Genomic DNA, 14,945 nt, shown 5'->3' on the forward strand with positions numbered 1-14,945 from the left:
TCCTCACGGTGCTGCCAATACACACTTATTTCACCCGGCAGCCCCAATCGAGTACACCTACTTGGATTTTAAACTCGCAGAACAACGGGTGTCAAACCGTGCGCCTCCATCTGGTGGGCGAAGTACATATTTTCTCCATGAGCTACAAGCCCTTCTTTCAGTGTGAAAGGCCTCTGGGCCTCTTGGCGCTGGCAGCACAGAGGTGTCACCAGTTCTGAAAATCTTCCAAAGGCACAGTGTCACAGAACGTGTGGAGCACTAAGGAGGCGCAGCACACAACTGGGTCTTCCCTGTCGGCCTGACAACCACCAGCGGCCTGCGCTTCTTCGGGGCACACACGTGGTCGTGGTCGGTGATGAATTCTGCTCCCTGACATCTTTTCCGGGACACGCAGAGGAAGCGCACGTAGATTAGCCCTCCACCTCATCCCTGTTTCCTGAGTAAGTTGTACTACTACAAGGCAAAAATCCCTGCTGGAATCTCGCTGTGGCCTACGTACCCTCCAGGGAGCGATCGCTGCCAGAGACACTGTGCTGGTATCTAGGATAATGGTCTGTGCCTCCACTGCGCTGCTCTTCTCTCGAAGCCGTTTCCGAAAGCTTTCTGGAAGAGCTGGCTGACAGTGTCGTCTCCTCCGAGTCAGCGACAGGCATACGAGGATACCAGTTCTGTGAGGTAAAACGCTACCGGCCTCAGCCACGTGGGCTCAGTTTTGTACAGGAAAGCACGCTCCCTTTGGAAGGTTCTTCCTTCCAGCTTGCCAGTTGCCCTTGCAATGTCTCCTAAATCTCGCAGGGTTTCCATGCCATCCTAAGATCCGTAGCTCAGGCTTAGAACGGCACAGCATCCGGCAGCTTTCCAAGAGGCCTCCAGCATTCTGGCATTTTGGCTCCCTCCATGAGGCACCAGCTCCTCAGCACCACGTGTCCTCAGGTCTTTCACTTCAGAACCTCTGGGGGCAACCTCATTCCTCCCCCACGTAAGAGACACACAGACATGTCCTTTGTGGAGGAAGGCTTGAGAGTCCGCAGTGGAGGCTGCCGCTGCCACTCAGCGTTCCTGCACGGAACTGAGCCCGGGTGCACGAGACCGTGAGAGGCAGAAAGAGAGGGGTACCACCGAGCTGTTCCAAAATGTACTCTTACACATTACGCTTCCAGCTCACGTTCATTTCATGGAGAGAACGCCAGGCCCTGATGCACTTTCCGGGGGCTAGAAAACTTTGGTTGCATCCCTCGGTGGGCACATCGGCTCAGGACTGCCCTGCTCCAATAGTGCTCAAGGTGTGGAGCCCGATTGCTGGAGAACAGCCCCATGTGGAGCTTTCACGGATGTAACCGGCTCGCCATGGAACCGTTCACAAGCTGCAGACCGTGGTGCCTGTTAGTGGTCGACCCACCGAGAGCACTCTGAGGGAGAGGAGCTGCTGACGACTGGTAGCAAATTCCCCCGTTCCCAGTCGAATCCTCTCCCTGGAAGTGTGTTCCGAAAGCCTTGACGCAGTTTCTCAGTTAGCTACAATGGAGGCCAGTCACTTGGCAGACTCCCCTCACGCCGTGCCCCGCTGGCAGCAAAACAGACAGGCCGGCTGCTTCAGCCAACAGGGACAGCTCACAGTACAGATAAGAACCCTACGTGTCAAAGCGCTTGCATGGCGCTCGCCAGAAGCACAAACACCGAGCGCAGGGCACCGAGGCTCTTCCCCTCAGGCTGAGCAAATTTGTTCTCATGGAGCTCCTGCCCTGAGTTTATCCAGCTAGGAAGCAAACTTCAGGAAAGGTCCTCACGGTGCTGCCAATACACACTTATTTCACCCGGCAGCCCCAATCGAGTACACCTACTTGGATTTTAAACTCGCAGAACAACGGGTGTCAAACCGTGCGCCTCCATCTGGTGGGCGAAGTACATATTTTCTCCATGAGCTACAAGCCCTTCTTTCAGTGTGAAAGGCCTCTGGGCCTCTTGGCGCTGGCAGCACAGAGGTGTCACCAGTTCTGAAAATCTTCCAAAGGCACAGTGTCACAGAACGTGTGGAGCACTAAGGAGGCGCAGCACACAACTGGGTCTTCCCTGTCGGCCTGACAACCACCAGCGGCCTGCGCTTCTTCGGGGCACACACGTGGTCGTGGTCGGTGATGAATTCTGCTCCCTGAAACCTTTTCCGGGACACGCAGAGGAAGCGCACGTAGATTAGCCCTCCACCTCATCCCTGTTTCCTGAGTAAGTTGTACTACTACAAGGCCAAAATCCCTGCTGGAATCTCGCTGTGGCCTACGTACCCTCCAGGGAGCGATCGCTGCCAGAGACACTGTGCTGGTATCTAGGATAATGGTCTGTGCCTCCACTGCGCTGCTCTTCTCTCGAAGCCGTTTCCGAAAGCTTTCTGGAAGAGCTGGCTGACAGTGTCGTCTCCTCCGAGTCAGCGACAGGCATACGAGGATACCAGTTCTGTGAGGTAAAACGCTACCGGCCTCAGCCACGTGGGCTCAGTTTTGTACAGGAAAGCACGCTCCCTTTGGAAGGTTCTTCCTTCCAGCTTGCCAGTTGCCCTTGCAATGTCTCCTAAATCTCGCAGGGTTTCCATGCCATCCTAAGATCCGTAGCTCAGGCTTAGAACGGCACAGCATCCGGCAGCTTTCCAAGAGGCCTCCAGCATTCTGGCATTTTGGCTCCCTCCATGAGGCACCAGCTCCTCAGCACCACGTGTCCTCAGGTCTTTCACTTCAGAACCTCTGGGGGCAACCTCATTCCTCCCCCACGTAAGAGACACACAGACATGTCCTTTGTGGAGGAAGGCTTGAGAGTCCGCAGTGGAGGCTGCCGCTGCCACTCAGCGTTCCTGCACGGAACTGAGCCCGGGTGCACGAGACCGTGAGAGGCAGAAAGAGAGGGGTACCACCGAGCTGTTCCAAAATGTACTCTTACACATTACGCTTCCAGCTCACGTTCATTTCATGGAGAGAACGCCAGGCCCTGATGCACTTTCCGGGGGCTAGAAAACTTTGGTTGCATCCCTCGGTGGGCACATCGGCTCAGGACTGCCCTGCTCCAATAGTGCTCAAGGTGTGGAGCCCGATTGCTGGAGAACAGCCCCATGTGGAGCTTTCACGGATGTAACCGGCTCGCCATGGAACCGTTCACAAGCTGCAGACCGTGGTGCCTGTTAGTGGTCGACCCACCGAGAGCACTCTGAGGGAGAGGAGCTGCTGACGACTGGTAGCAAATTCCCCCGTTCCCAGTCGAATCCTCTCCCTGGAAGTGTGTTCCGAAAGCCTTGACGCAGTTTCTCAGTTAGCTACAATGGAGGCCAGTCACTTGGCAGACTCCCCTCACGCCGTGCCCCGCTGGCAGCAAAACAGACAGGCCGGCTGCTTCAGCCAACAGGGACAGCTCACAGTACAGATAAGAACCCTACGTGTCAAAGCGCTTGCATGGCGCTCGCCAGAAGCACAAACACCGAGCGCAGGGCACCGAGGCTCTTCCCCTCAGGCTGAGCAAATTTGTTCTCATGGAGCTCCTGCCCTGAGTTTATCCAGCTAGGAAGCAAACTTCAGGAAAGGTCCTCACGGTGCTGCCAATACACACTTATTTCACCCGGCAGCCCCAATCGAGTACACCTACTTGGATTTTAAACTCGCAGAACAACGGGTGTCAAACCGTGCGCCTCCATCTGGTGGGCGAAGTACATATTTTCTCCATGAGCTACAAGCCCTTCTTTCAGTGTGAAAGGCCTCTGGGCCTCTTGGCGCTGGCAGCACAGAGGTGTCACCAGTTCTGAAAATCTTCCAAAGGCACAGTGTCACAGAACGTGTGGAGCACTAAGGAGGCGCAGCACACAACTGGGTCTTCCCTGTCGGCCTGACAACCACCAGCGGCCTGCGCTTCTTCGGGGCACACACGTGGTCGTGGTCGGTGATGAATTCTGCTCCCTGAAACCTTTTCCGGGACACGCAGAGGAAGCGCACGTAGATTAGCCCTCCACCTCATCCCTGTTTCCTGAGTAAGTTGTACTACTACAAGGCAAAAATCCCTGCTGGAATCTCGCTGTGGCCTACGTACCCTCCAGGGAGCGATCGCTGCCAGAGACACTGTGCTGGTATCTAGGATAATGGTCTGTGCCTCCACTGCGCTGCTCTTCTCTCGAAGCCGTTTCCGAAAGCTTTCTGGAAGAGCTGGCTGACAGTGTCGTCTCCTCCGAGTCAGCGACAGGCATACGAGGATACCAGTTCTGTGAGGTAAAACGCTACCGGCCTCAGCCACGTGGGCTCAGTTTTGTACAGGAAAGCACGCTCCCTTTGGAAGGTTCTTCCTTCCAGCTTGCCAGTTGCCCTTGCAATGTCTCCTAAATCTCGCAGGGTTTCCATGCCATCCTAAGATCCGTAGCTCAGGCTTAGAACGGCACAGCATCCGGCAGCTTTCCAAGGGGCCTCCAGCATTCTGGCATTTTGGCTCCCTCCATGAGGCACCAGCTCCTCAGCACCACGTGTCCTCAGGTCTTTCACTTCAGAACCTCTGGGGGCAACCTCATTCCTCCCCCACGTAAGAGACACACAGACATGTCCTTTGTGGAGGAAGGCTTGAGAGTCCGCAGTGGAGGCTGCCGCTGCCACTCAGCGTTCCTGCACGGAACTGAGCCCGGGTGCACGAGACCGTGAGAGGCAGAAAGAGAGGGGTACCACCGAGCTGTTCCAAAATGTACTCTTACACATTACGCTTCCAGCTCACGTTCATTTCATGGAGAGAACGCCAGGCCCTGATGCACTTTCCGGGGGCTAGAAAACTTTGGTTGCATCCCTCGGTGGGCACATCGGCTCAGGACTGCCCTGCTCCAATAGTGCTCAAGGTGTGGAGCCCGATTGCTGGAGAACAGCCCCATGTGGAGCTTTCACGGATGTAACCGGCTCGCCATGGAACCGTTCACAAGCTGCAGACCGTGGTGCCTGTTAGTGGTCGACCCACCGAGAGCACTCTGAGGGAGAGGAGCTGCTGACGACTGGTAGCAAATTCCCCCGTTCCCAGTCGAATCCTCTCCCTGGAAGTGTGTTCCGAAAGCCTTGACGCAGTTTCTCAGTTAGCTACAATGGAGGCCAGTCACTTGGCAGACTCCCCTCACGCCGTGCCCCGCTGGCAGCAAAACAGACAGGCCGGCTGCTTCAGCCAACAGGGACAGCTCACAGTACAGATAAGAACCCTACGTGTCAAAGCGCTTGCATGGCGCTCGCCAGAAGCACAAACACCGAGCGCAGGGCACCGAGGCTCTTCCCCTCAGGCTGAGCAAATTTGTTCTCATGGAGCTCCTGCCCTGAGTTTATCCAGCTAGGAAGCAAACTTCAGGAAAGGTCCTCACGGTGCTGCCAATACACACTTATTTCACCCGGCAGCCCCAATCGAGTACACCTACTTGGATTTTAAACTCGCAGAACAACGGGTGTCAAACCGTGCGCCTCCATCTGGTGGGCGAAGTACATATTTTCTCCATGAGCTACAAGCCCTTCTTTCAGTGTGAAAGGCCTCTGGGCCTCTTGGCGCTGGCAGCACAGAGGTGTCACCAGTTCTGAAAATCTTCCAAAGGCACAGTGTCACAGAACGTGTGGAGCACTAAGGAGGCGCAGCACACAACTGGGTCTTCCCTGTCGGCCTGACAACCACCAGCGGCCTGCGCTTCTTCGGGGCACACACGTGGTCGTGGTCGGTGATGAATTCTGCTCCCTGACATCTTTTCCGGGACACGCAGAGGAAGCGCACGTAGATTAGCCCTCCACCTCATCCCTGTTTCCTGAGTAAGTTGTACTACTACAAGGCAAAAATCCCTGCTGGAATCTCGCTGTGGCCTACGTACCCTCCAGGGAGCGATCGCTGCCAGAGACACTGTGCTGGTATCTAGGATAATGGTCTGTGCCTCCACTGCGCTGCTCTTCTCTCGAAGCCGTTTCCGAAAGCTTTCTGGAAGAGCTGGCTGACAGTGTCGTCTCCTCCGAGTCAGCGACAGGCATACGAGGATACCAGTTCTGTGAGGTAAAACGCTACCGGCCTCAGCCACGTGGGCTCAGTTTTGTACAGGAAAGCACGCTCCCTTTGGAAGGTTCTTCCTTCCAGCTTGCCAGTTGCCCTTGCAATGTCTCCTAAATCTCGCAGGGTTTCCATGCCATCCTAAGATCCGTAGCTCAGGCTTAGAACGGCACAGCATCCGGCAGCTTTCCAAGAGGCCTCCAGCATTCTGGCATTTTGGCTCCCTCCATGAGGCACCAGCTCCTCAGCACCACGTGTCCTCAGGTCTTTCACTTCAGAACCTCTGGGGGCAACCTCATTCCTCCCCCACGTAAGAGACACACAGACATGTCCTTTGTGGAGGAAGGCTTGAGAGTCCGCAGTGGAGGCTGCCGCTGCCACTCAGCGTTCCTGCACGGAACTGAGCCCGGGTGCACGAGACCGTGAGAGGCAGAAAGAGAGGGGTACCACCGAGCTGTTCCAAAATGTACTCTTACACATTACGCTTCCAGCTCACGTTCATTTCATGGAGAGAACGCCAGGCCCTGATGCACTTTCCGGGGGCTAGAAAACTTTGGTTGCATCCCTCGGTGGGCACATCGGCTCAGGACTGCCCTGCTCCAATAGTGCTCAAGGTGTGGAGCCCGATTGCTGGAGAACAGCCCCATGTGGAGCTTTCACGGATGTAACCGGCTCGCCATGGAACCGTTCACAAGCTGCAGACCGTGGTGCCTGTTAGTAGTCGACCCACCGAGAGCACTCTGAGGGAGAGGAGCTGCTGACGACTGGTAGCAAATTCCCCCGTTCCCAGTCGAATCCTCTCCCTGGAAGTGTGTTCCGAAAGCCTTGACGCAGTTTCTCAGTTAGCTACAATGGAGGCCAGTCACTTGGCAGACTCCCCTCACGCCGTGCCCCGCTGGCAGCAAAACAGACAGGCCGGCTGCGTCAGCCAACAGGGACAGCTCACAGTACAGATAAGAACCCTACGTGTCAAAGCGCTTGCATGGCGCTCGCCAGAAGCACAAACACCGAGCGCAGGGCACCGAGGCTCTTCCCCTCAGGCTGAGCAAATTTGTTCTCATGGAGCTCCTGCCCTGAGTTTATCCAGCTAGGAAGCAAACTTCAGGAAAGGTCCTCACGGTGCTGCCAATACACACTTATTTCACCCGGCAGCCCCAATCGAGTACACCTACTTGGATTTTAAACTCGCAGAACAACGGGTGTCAAACCGTGCGCCTCCATCTGGTGGGCGAAGTACATATTTTCTCCATGAGCTACAAGCCCTTCTTTCAGTGTGAAAGGCCTCTGGGCCTCTTGGCGCTGGCAGCACAGAGGTGTCACCAGTTCTGAAAATCTTCCAAAGGCACAGTGTCACAGAACGTGTGGAGCACTAAGGAGGCGCAGCACACAACTGGGTCTTCCCTGTCGGCCTGACAACCACCAGCGGCCTGCGCTTCTTCGGGGCACACACGTGGTCGTGGTCGGTGATGAATTCTGCTCCCTGACATCTTTTCCGGGACACGCAGAGGAAGCGCACGTAGATTAGCCCTCCACCTCATCCCTGTTTCCTGAGTAAGTTGTACTACTACAAGGCAAAAATCCCTGCTGGAATCTCGCTGTGGCCTACGTACCCTCCAGGGAGCGATCGCTGCCAGAGACACTGTGCTGGTATCTAGGATAATGGTCTGTGCCTCCACTGCGCTGCTCTTCTCTCGAAGCCGTTTCCGAAAGCTTTCTGGAAGAGCTGGCTGACAGTGTCGTCTCCTCCGAGTCAGCGACAGGCATACGAGGATACCAGTTCTGTGAGGTAAAACGCTACCGGCCTCAGCCACGTGGGCTCAGTTTTGTACAGGAAAGCACGCTCCCTTTGGAAGGTTCTTCCTTCCAGCTTGCCAGTTGCCCTTGCAATGTCTCCTAAATCTCGCAGGGTTTCCATGCCATCCTAAGATCCGTAGCTCAGGCTTAGAACGGCACAGCATCCGGCAGCTTTCCAAGAGGCCTCCAGCATTCTGGCATTTTGGCTCCCTCCATGAGGCACCAGCTCCTCAGCACCACGTGTCCTCAGGTCTTTCACTTCAGAACCTCTGGGGGCAACCTCATTCCTCCCCCACGTAAGAGACACACAGACATGTCCTTTGTGGAGGAAGGCTTGAGAGTCCGCAGTGGAGGCTGCCGCTGCCACTCAGCGTTCCTGCACGGAACTGAGCCCGGGTGCACGAGACCGTGAGAGGCAGAAAGAGAGGGGTACCACCGAGCTGTTCCAAAATGTACTCTTACACATTACGCTTCCAGCTCACGTTCATTTCATGGAGAGAACGCCAGGCCCTGATGCACTTTCCGGGGGCTAGAAAACTTTGGTTGCATCCCTCGGTGGGCACATCGGCTCAGGACTGCCCTGCTCCAATAGTGCTCAAGGTGTGGAGCCCGATTGCTGGAGAACAGCCCCATGTGGAGCTTTCACGGATGTAACCGGCTCGCCATGGAACCGTTCACAAGCTGCAGACCGTGGTGCCTGTTAGTGGTCGACCCACCGAGAGCACTCTGAGGGAGAGGAGCTGCTGACGACTGGTAGCAAATTCCCCCGTTCCCAGTCGAATCCTCTCCCTGGAAGTGTGTTCCGAAAGCCTTGACGCAGTTTCTCAGTTAGCTACAATGGAGGCCAGTCACTTGGCAGACTCCCCTCACGCCGTGCCCCGCTGGCAGCAAAACAGACAGGCCGGCTGCTTCAGCCAACAGGGACAGCTCACAGTACAGATAAGAACCCTACGTGTCAAAGCGCTTGCATGGCGCTCGCCAGAAGCACAAACACCGAGCGCAGGGCACCGAGGCTCTTCCCCTCAGGCTGAGCAAATTTGTTCTCATGGAGCTCCTGCCCTGAGTTTATCCAGCTAGGAAGCAAACTTCAGGAAAGGTCCTCACGGTGCTGCCAATACACACTTATTTCACCCGGCAGCCCCAATCGAGTACACCTACTTGGATTTTAAACTCGCAGAACAACGGGTGTCAAACCGTGCGCCTCCATCTGGTGGGCGAAGTACATATTTTCTCCATGAGCTACAAGCCCTTCTTTCAGTGTGAAAGGCCTCTGGGCCTCTTGGCGCTGGCAGCACAGAGGTGTCACCAGTTCTGAAAATCTTCCAAAGGCACAGTGTCACAGAACGTGTGGAGCACTAAGGAGGCGCAGCACACAACTGGGTCTTCCCTGTCGGCCTGACAACCACCAGCGGCCTGCGCTTCTTCGGGGCACACACGTGGTCGTGGTCGGTGATGAATTCTGCTCCCTGACATCTTTTCCGGGACACGCAGAGGAAGCGCACGTAGATTAGCCCTCCACCTCATCCCTGTTTCCTGAGTAAGTTGTACTACTACAAGGCAAAAATCCCTGCTGGAATCTCGCTGTGGCCTACGTACCCTCCAGGGAGCGATCGCTGCCAGAGACACTGTGCTGGTATCTAGGATAATGGTCTGTGCCTCCACTGCGCTGCTCTTCTCTCGAAGCCGTTTCCGAAAGCTTTCTGGAAGAGCTGGCTGACAGTGTCGTCTCCTCCGAGTCAGCGACAGGCATACGAGGATACCAGTTCTGTGAGGTAAAACGCTACCGGCCTCAGCCACGTGGGCTCAGTTTTGTACAGGAAAGCACGCTCCCTTTGGAAGGTTCTTCCTTCCAGCTTGCCAGTTGCCCTTGCAATGTCTCCTAAATCTCGCAGGGTTTCCATGCCATCCTAAGATCCGTAGCTCAGGCTTAGAACGGCACAGCATCCGGCAGCTTTCCAAGAGGCCTCCAGCATTCTGGCATTTTGGCTCCCTCCATGAGGCACCAGCTCCTCAGCACCACGTGTCCTCAGGTCTTTCACTTCAGAACCTCTGGGGGCAACCTCATTCCTCCCCCACGTAAGAGACACACAGACATGTCCTTTGTGGAGGAAGGCTTGAGAGTCCGCAGTGGAGGCTGCCGCTGCCACTCAGCGTTCCTGCACGGAACTGAGCCCGGGTGCACGAGACCGTGAGAGGCAGAAAGAGAGGGGTACCACCGAGCTGTTCCAAAATGTACTCTTACACATTACGCTTCCAGCTCACGTTCATTTCATGGAGAGAACGCCAGGCCCTGATGCACTTTCCGGGGGCTAGAAAACTTTTTGGTTGCATCCCTCGGTGGGCACATCGGCTCAGGACTGCCCTGCTCCAATAGTGCTCAAGGTGTGGAGCCCGATTGCTGGAGAACAGCCCCATGTGGAGCTTTCACGGATGTAACCGGCTCGCCATGGAACCGTTCACAAGCTGCAGACCGTGGTGCCTGTTAGTAGTCGACCCACCGAGAGCACTCTGAGGGAGAGGAGCTGCTGACGACTGGTAGCAAATTCCCCCGTTCCCAGTCGAATCCTCTCCCTGGAAGTGTGTTCCGAAAGCCTTGACGCAGTTTCTCAGTTAGCTACAATGGAGGCCAGTCACTTGGCAGACTCCCCTCACGCCGTGCCCCGCTGGCAGCAAAACAGACAGGCCGGCTGCGTCAGCCAACAGGGACAGCTCACAGTACAGATAAGAACCCTACGTGTCAAAGCGCTTGCATGGCGCTCGCCAGAAGCACAAACACCGAGCGCAGGGCACCGAGGCTCTTCCCCTCAGGCTGAGCAAATTTGTTCTCATGGAGCTCCTGCCCTGAGTTTATCCAGCTAGGAAGCAAACTTCAGGAAAGGTCCTCACGGTGCTGCCAATACACACTTATTTCACCCGGCAGCCCCAATCGAGTACACCTACTTGGATTTTAAACTCGCAGAACAACGGGTGTCAAACCGTGCGCCTCCATCTGGTGGGCGAAGTACATATTTTCTCCATGAGCTACAAGCCCTTCTTTCAGTGTGAAAGGCCTCTGGGCCTCTTGGCGCTGGCAGCACAGAGGTGTCACCAGTTCTGAAAATCTTCCAAAGGCACAGTGTCACAGAACGTGTGGAGCACTAAGGAGGCGCAGCACACAACTGGGTCTTCCCTGTCGGCCTGACAACCACCAGCGGCCTGCGCTTCTTCGGGGCACACACGTGGTCGTGGTCGGTGATGAATTCTGCTCCCTGACATCTTTTCCGGGACACGCAGAGGAAGCGCACGTAGATTAGCCCTCCACCTCATCCCTGTTTCCTGAGTAAGTTGTACTACTACAAGGCAAAAATCCCTGCTGGAATCTCGCTGTGGCCTACGTACCCTCCAGGGAGCGATCGCTGCCAGAGACACTGTGCTGGTATCTAGGATAATGGTCTGTGCCTCCACTGCGCTGCTCTTCTCTCGAAGCCGTTTCCGAAAGCTTTCTGGAAGAGCTGGCTGACAGTGTCGTCTCCTCCGAGTCAGCGACAGGCATACGAGGATACCAGTTCTGTGAGGTAAAACGCTACCGGCCTCAGCCACGTGGGCTCAGTTTTGTACAGGAAAGCACGCTCCCTTTGGAAGGTTCTTCCTTCCAGCTTGCCAGTTGCCCTTGCAATGTCTCCTAAATCTCGCAGGGTTTCCATGCCATCCTAAGATCCGTAGCTCAGGCTTAGAACGGCACAGCATCCGGCAGCTTTCCAAGAGGCCTCCAGCATTCTGGCATTTTGGCTCCCTCCATGAGGCACCAGCTCCTCAGCACCACGTGTCCTCAGGTCTTTCACTTCAGAACCTCTGGGGGCAACCTCATTCCTCCCCCACGTAAGAGACACACAGACATGTCCTTTGTGGAGGAAGGCTTGAGAGTCCGCAGTGGAGGCTGCCGCTGCCACTCAGCGTTCCTGCACGGAACTGAGCCCGGGTGCACGAGACCGTGAGAGGCAGAAAGAGAGGGGTACCACCGAGCTGTTCCAAAATGTACTCTTACACATTACGCTTCCAGCTCACGTTCATTTCATGGAGAGAACGCCAGGCCCTGATGCACTTTCCGGGGGCTAGAAAACTTTTTGGTTGCATCCCTCGGTGGGCACATCGGCTCAGGACTGCCCTGCTCCAATAGTGCTCAAGGTGTGGAGCCCGATTGCTGGAGAACAGCCCCATGTGGAGCTTTCACGGATGTAACCGGCTCGCCATGGAACCGTTCACAAGCTGCAGACCGTGGTGCCTGTTAGTAGTCGACCCACCGAGAGCACTCTGAGGGAGAGGAGCTGCTGACGACTGGTAGCAAATTCCCCCGTTCCCAGTCGAATCCTCTCCCTGGAAGTGTGTTCCGAAAGCCTTGACGCAGTTTCTCAGTTAGCTACAATGGAGGCCAGTCACTTGGCAGACTCCCCTCACGCCGTGCCCCGCTGGCAGCAAAACAGACAGGCCGGCTGCGTCAGCCAACAGGGACAGCTCACAGTACAGATAAGAACCCTACGTGTCAAAGCGCTTGCATGGCGCTCGCCAGAAGCACAAACACCGAGCGCAGGGCACCGAGGCTCTTCCCCTCAGGCTGAGCAAATTTGTTCTCATGGAGCTCCTGCCCTGAGTTTATCCAGCTAGGAAGCAAACTTCAGGAAAGGTCCTCACGGTGCTGCCAATACACACTTATTTCACCCGGCAGCCCCAATCGAGTACACCTACTTGGATTTTAAACTCGCAGAACAACGGGTGTCAAACCGTGCGCCTCCATCTGGTGGGCGAAGTACATATTTTCTCCATGAGCTACAAGCCCTTCTTTCAGTGTGAAAGGCCTCTGGGCCTCTTGGCGCTGGCAGCACAGAGGTGTCACCAGTTCTGAAAATCTTCCAAAGGCACAGTGTCACAGAACGTGTGGAGCACTAAGGAGGCGCAGCACACAACTGGGTCTTCCCTGTCGGCCTGACAACCACCAGCGGCCTGCGCTTCTTCGGGGCACACACGTGGTCGTGGTCGGTGATGAATTCTGCTCCCTGACATCTTTTCCGGGACACGCAGAGGAAGCGCACGTAGATTAGCCCTCCACCTCATCCCTGTTTCCTGAGTAAGTTGTACTACTACAAGGCAAAAATCCCTGCTGGAATCTCGCTGTGGCCTACGTACCCTCCAGGGAGCGATCGCTGCCAGAGACACTGTGCTGGTATCTAGGATAATGGTCTGTGCCTCCACTGCGCTGCTCTTCTCTCGAAGCCGTTTCCGAAAGCTTTCTGGAAGAGCTGGCTGACAGTGTCGTCTCCTCCGAGTCAGCGACAGGCATACGAGGATACCAGTTCTGTGAGGTAAAACGCTACCGGCCTCAGCCACGTGGGCTCAGTTTTGTACAGGAAAGCACGCTCCCTTTGGAAGGTTCTTCCTTCCAGCTTGCCAGTTGCCCTTGCAATGTCTCCTAAATCTCGCAGGGTTTCCATGCCATCCTAAGATCCGTAGCTCAGGCTTAGAACGGCACAGCATCCGGCAGCTTTCCAAGAGGCCTCCAGCATTCTGGCATTTTGGCTCCCTCCATGAGGCACCAGCTCCTCAGCACCACGTGTCCTCAGGTCTTTCACTTCAGAACCTCTGGGGGCAACCTCATTCCTCCCCCACGTAAGAGACACACAGACATGTCCTTTGTGGAGGAAGGCTTGAGAGTCCGCAGTGGAGGCTGCCGCTGCCACTCAGCGTTCCTGCACGGAACTGAGCCCGGGTGCACGAGACCGTGAGAGGCAGAAAGAGAGGGGTACCACCGAGCTGTTCCAAAATGTACTCTTACACATTACGCTTCCAGCTCACGTTCATTTCATGGAGAGAACGCCAGGCCCTGATGCACTTTCCGGGGGCTAGAAAACTTTTTGGTTGCATCCCTCGGTGGGCACATCGGCTCAGGACTGCCCTGCTCCAATAGTGCTCAAGGTGTGGAGCCCGATTGCTGGAGAACAGCCCCATGTGGAGCTTTCACGGATGTAACCGGCTCGCCATGGAACCGTTCACAAGCTGCAGACCGTGGTGCCTGTTAGTAGTCGACCCACCGAGAGCACTCTGAGGGAGAGGAGCTGCTGACGACTGGTAGCAAATTCCCCCGTTCCCAGTCGAATCCTCTCCCTGGAAGTGTGTTCCGAAAGCCTTGACGCAGTTTCTCAGTTAGCTACAATGGAGGCCAGTCACTTGGCAGACTCCCCTCACGCCGTGCCCCGCTGGCAGCAAAACAGACAGGCCGGCTGCGTCAGCCAACAGGGACAGCTCACAGTACAGATAAGAACCCTACGTGTCAAAGCGCTTGCATGGCGCTCGCCAGAAGCACAAACACCGAGCGCAGGGCACCGAGGCTCTTCCCCTCAGGCTGAGCAAATTTGTTCTCATGGAGCTCCTGCCCTGAGTTTATCCAGCTAGGAAGCAAACTTCAGGAAAGGTCCTCACGGTGCTGCCAATACACACTTATTTCACCCGGCAGCCCCAATCGAGTACACCTACTTGGATTTTAAACTCGCAGAACAACGGGTGTCAAACCGTGCGCCTCCATCTGGTGGGCGAAGTACATATTTTCTCCATGAGCTACAAGCCCTTCTTTCAGTGTGAAAGGCCTCTGGGCCTCTTGGCGCTGGCAGCACAGAGGTGTCACCAGTTCTGAAAATCTTCCAAAGGCACAGTGTCACAGAACGTGTGGAGCACTAAGGAGGCGCAGCACACAACTGGGTCTTCCCTGTCGGCCTGACAACCACCAGCGGCCTGCGCTTCTTCGGGGCACACACGTGGTCGTGGTCGGTGATGAATTCTGCTCCCTGAAACCTTTTCCGGGACACGCAGAGGAAGCGCACGTAGATTAGCCCTCCACCTCATCCCTGTTTCCTGAGTAAGTTGTACTACTACAAGGCCAAAATCCCTGCTGGAATCTCGCTGTGGCCTACGTACCCTCCAGGGAGCGATCGCTGCCAGAGACACTGTGCTGGTATCTAGGATAATGGTCTGTGCCTCCACTGCGCTGCTCTTCTCTCGAAGCCGTTTCCGAAAGCTTTCTGGAAGAGCTGGCTGACAGTGTCGTCTCCTCCGAGTCAGCGACAGGCATACGAGGATACCAGTTCTGTGAGGTAAAACGCTACCGGCCTCAGCCA

Source organism: Mesoplodon bidens (genome assembly GCF_964165515.1).
Source record: "Mesoplodon bidens genome assembly, chromosome: 18".
NCBI lineage: Eukaryota > Metazoa > Chordata > Mammalia > Artiodactyla > Ziphiidae > Mesoplodon > Mesoplodon bidens.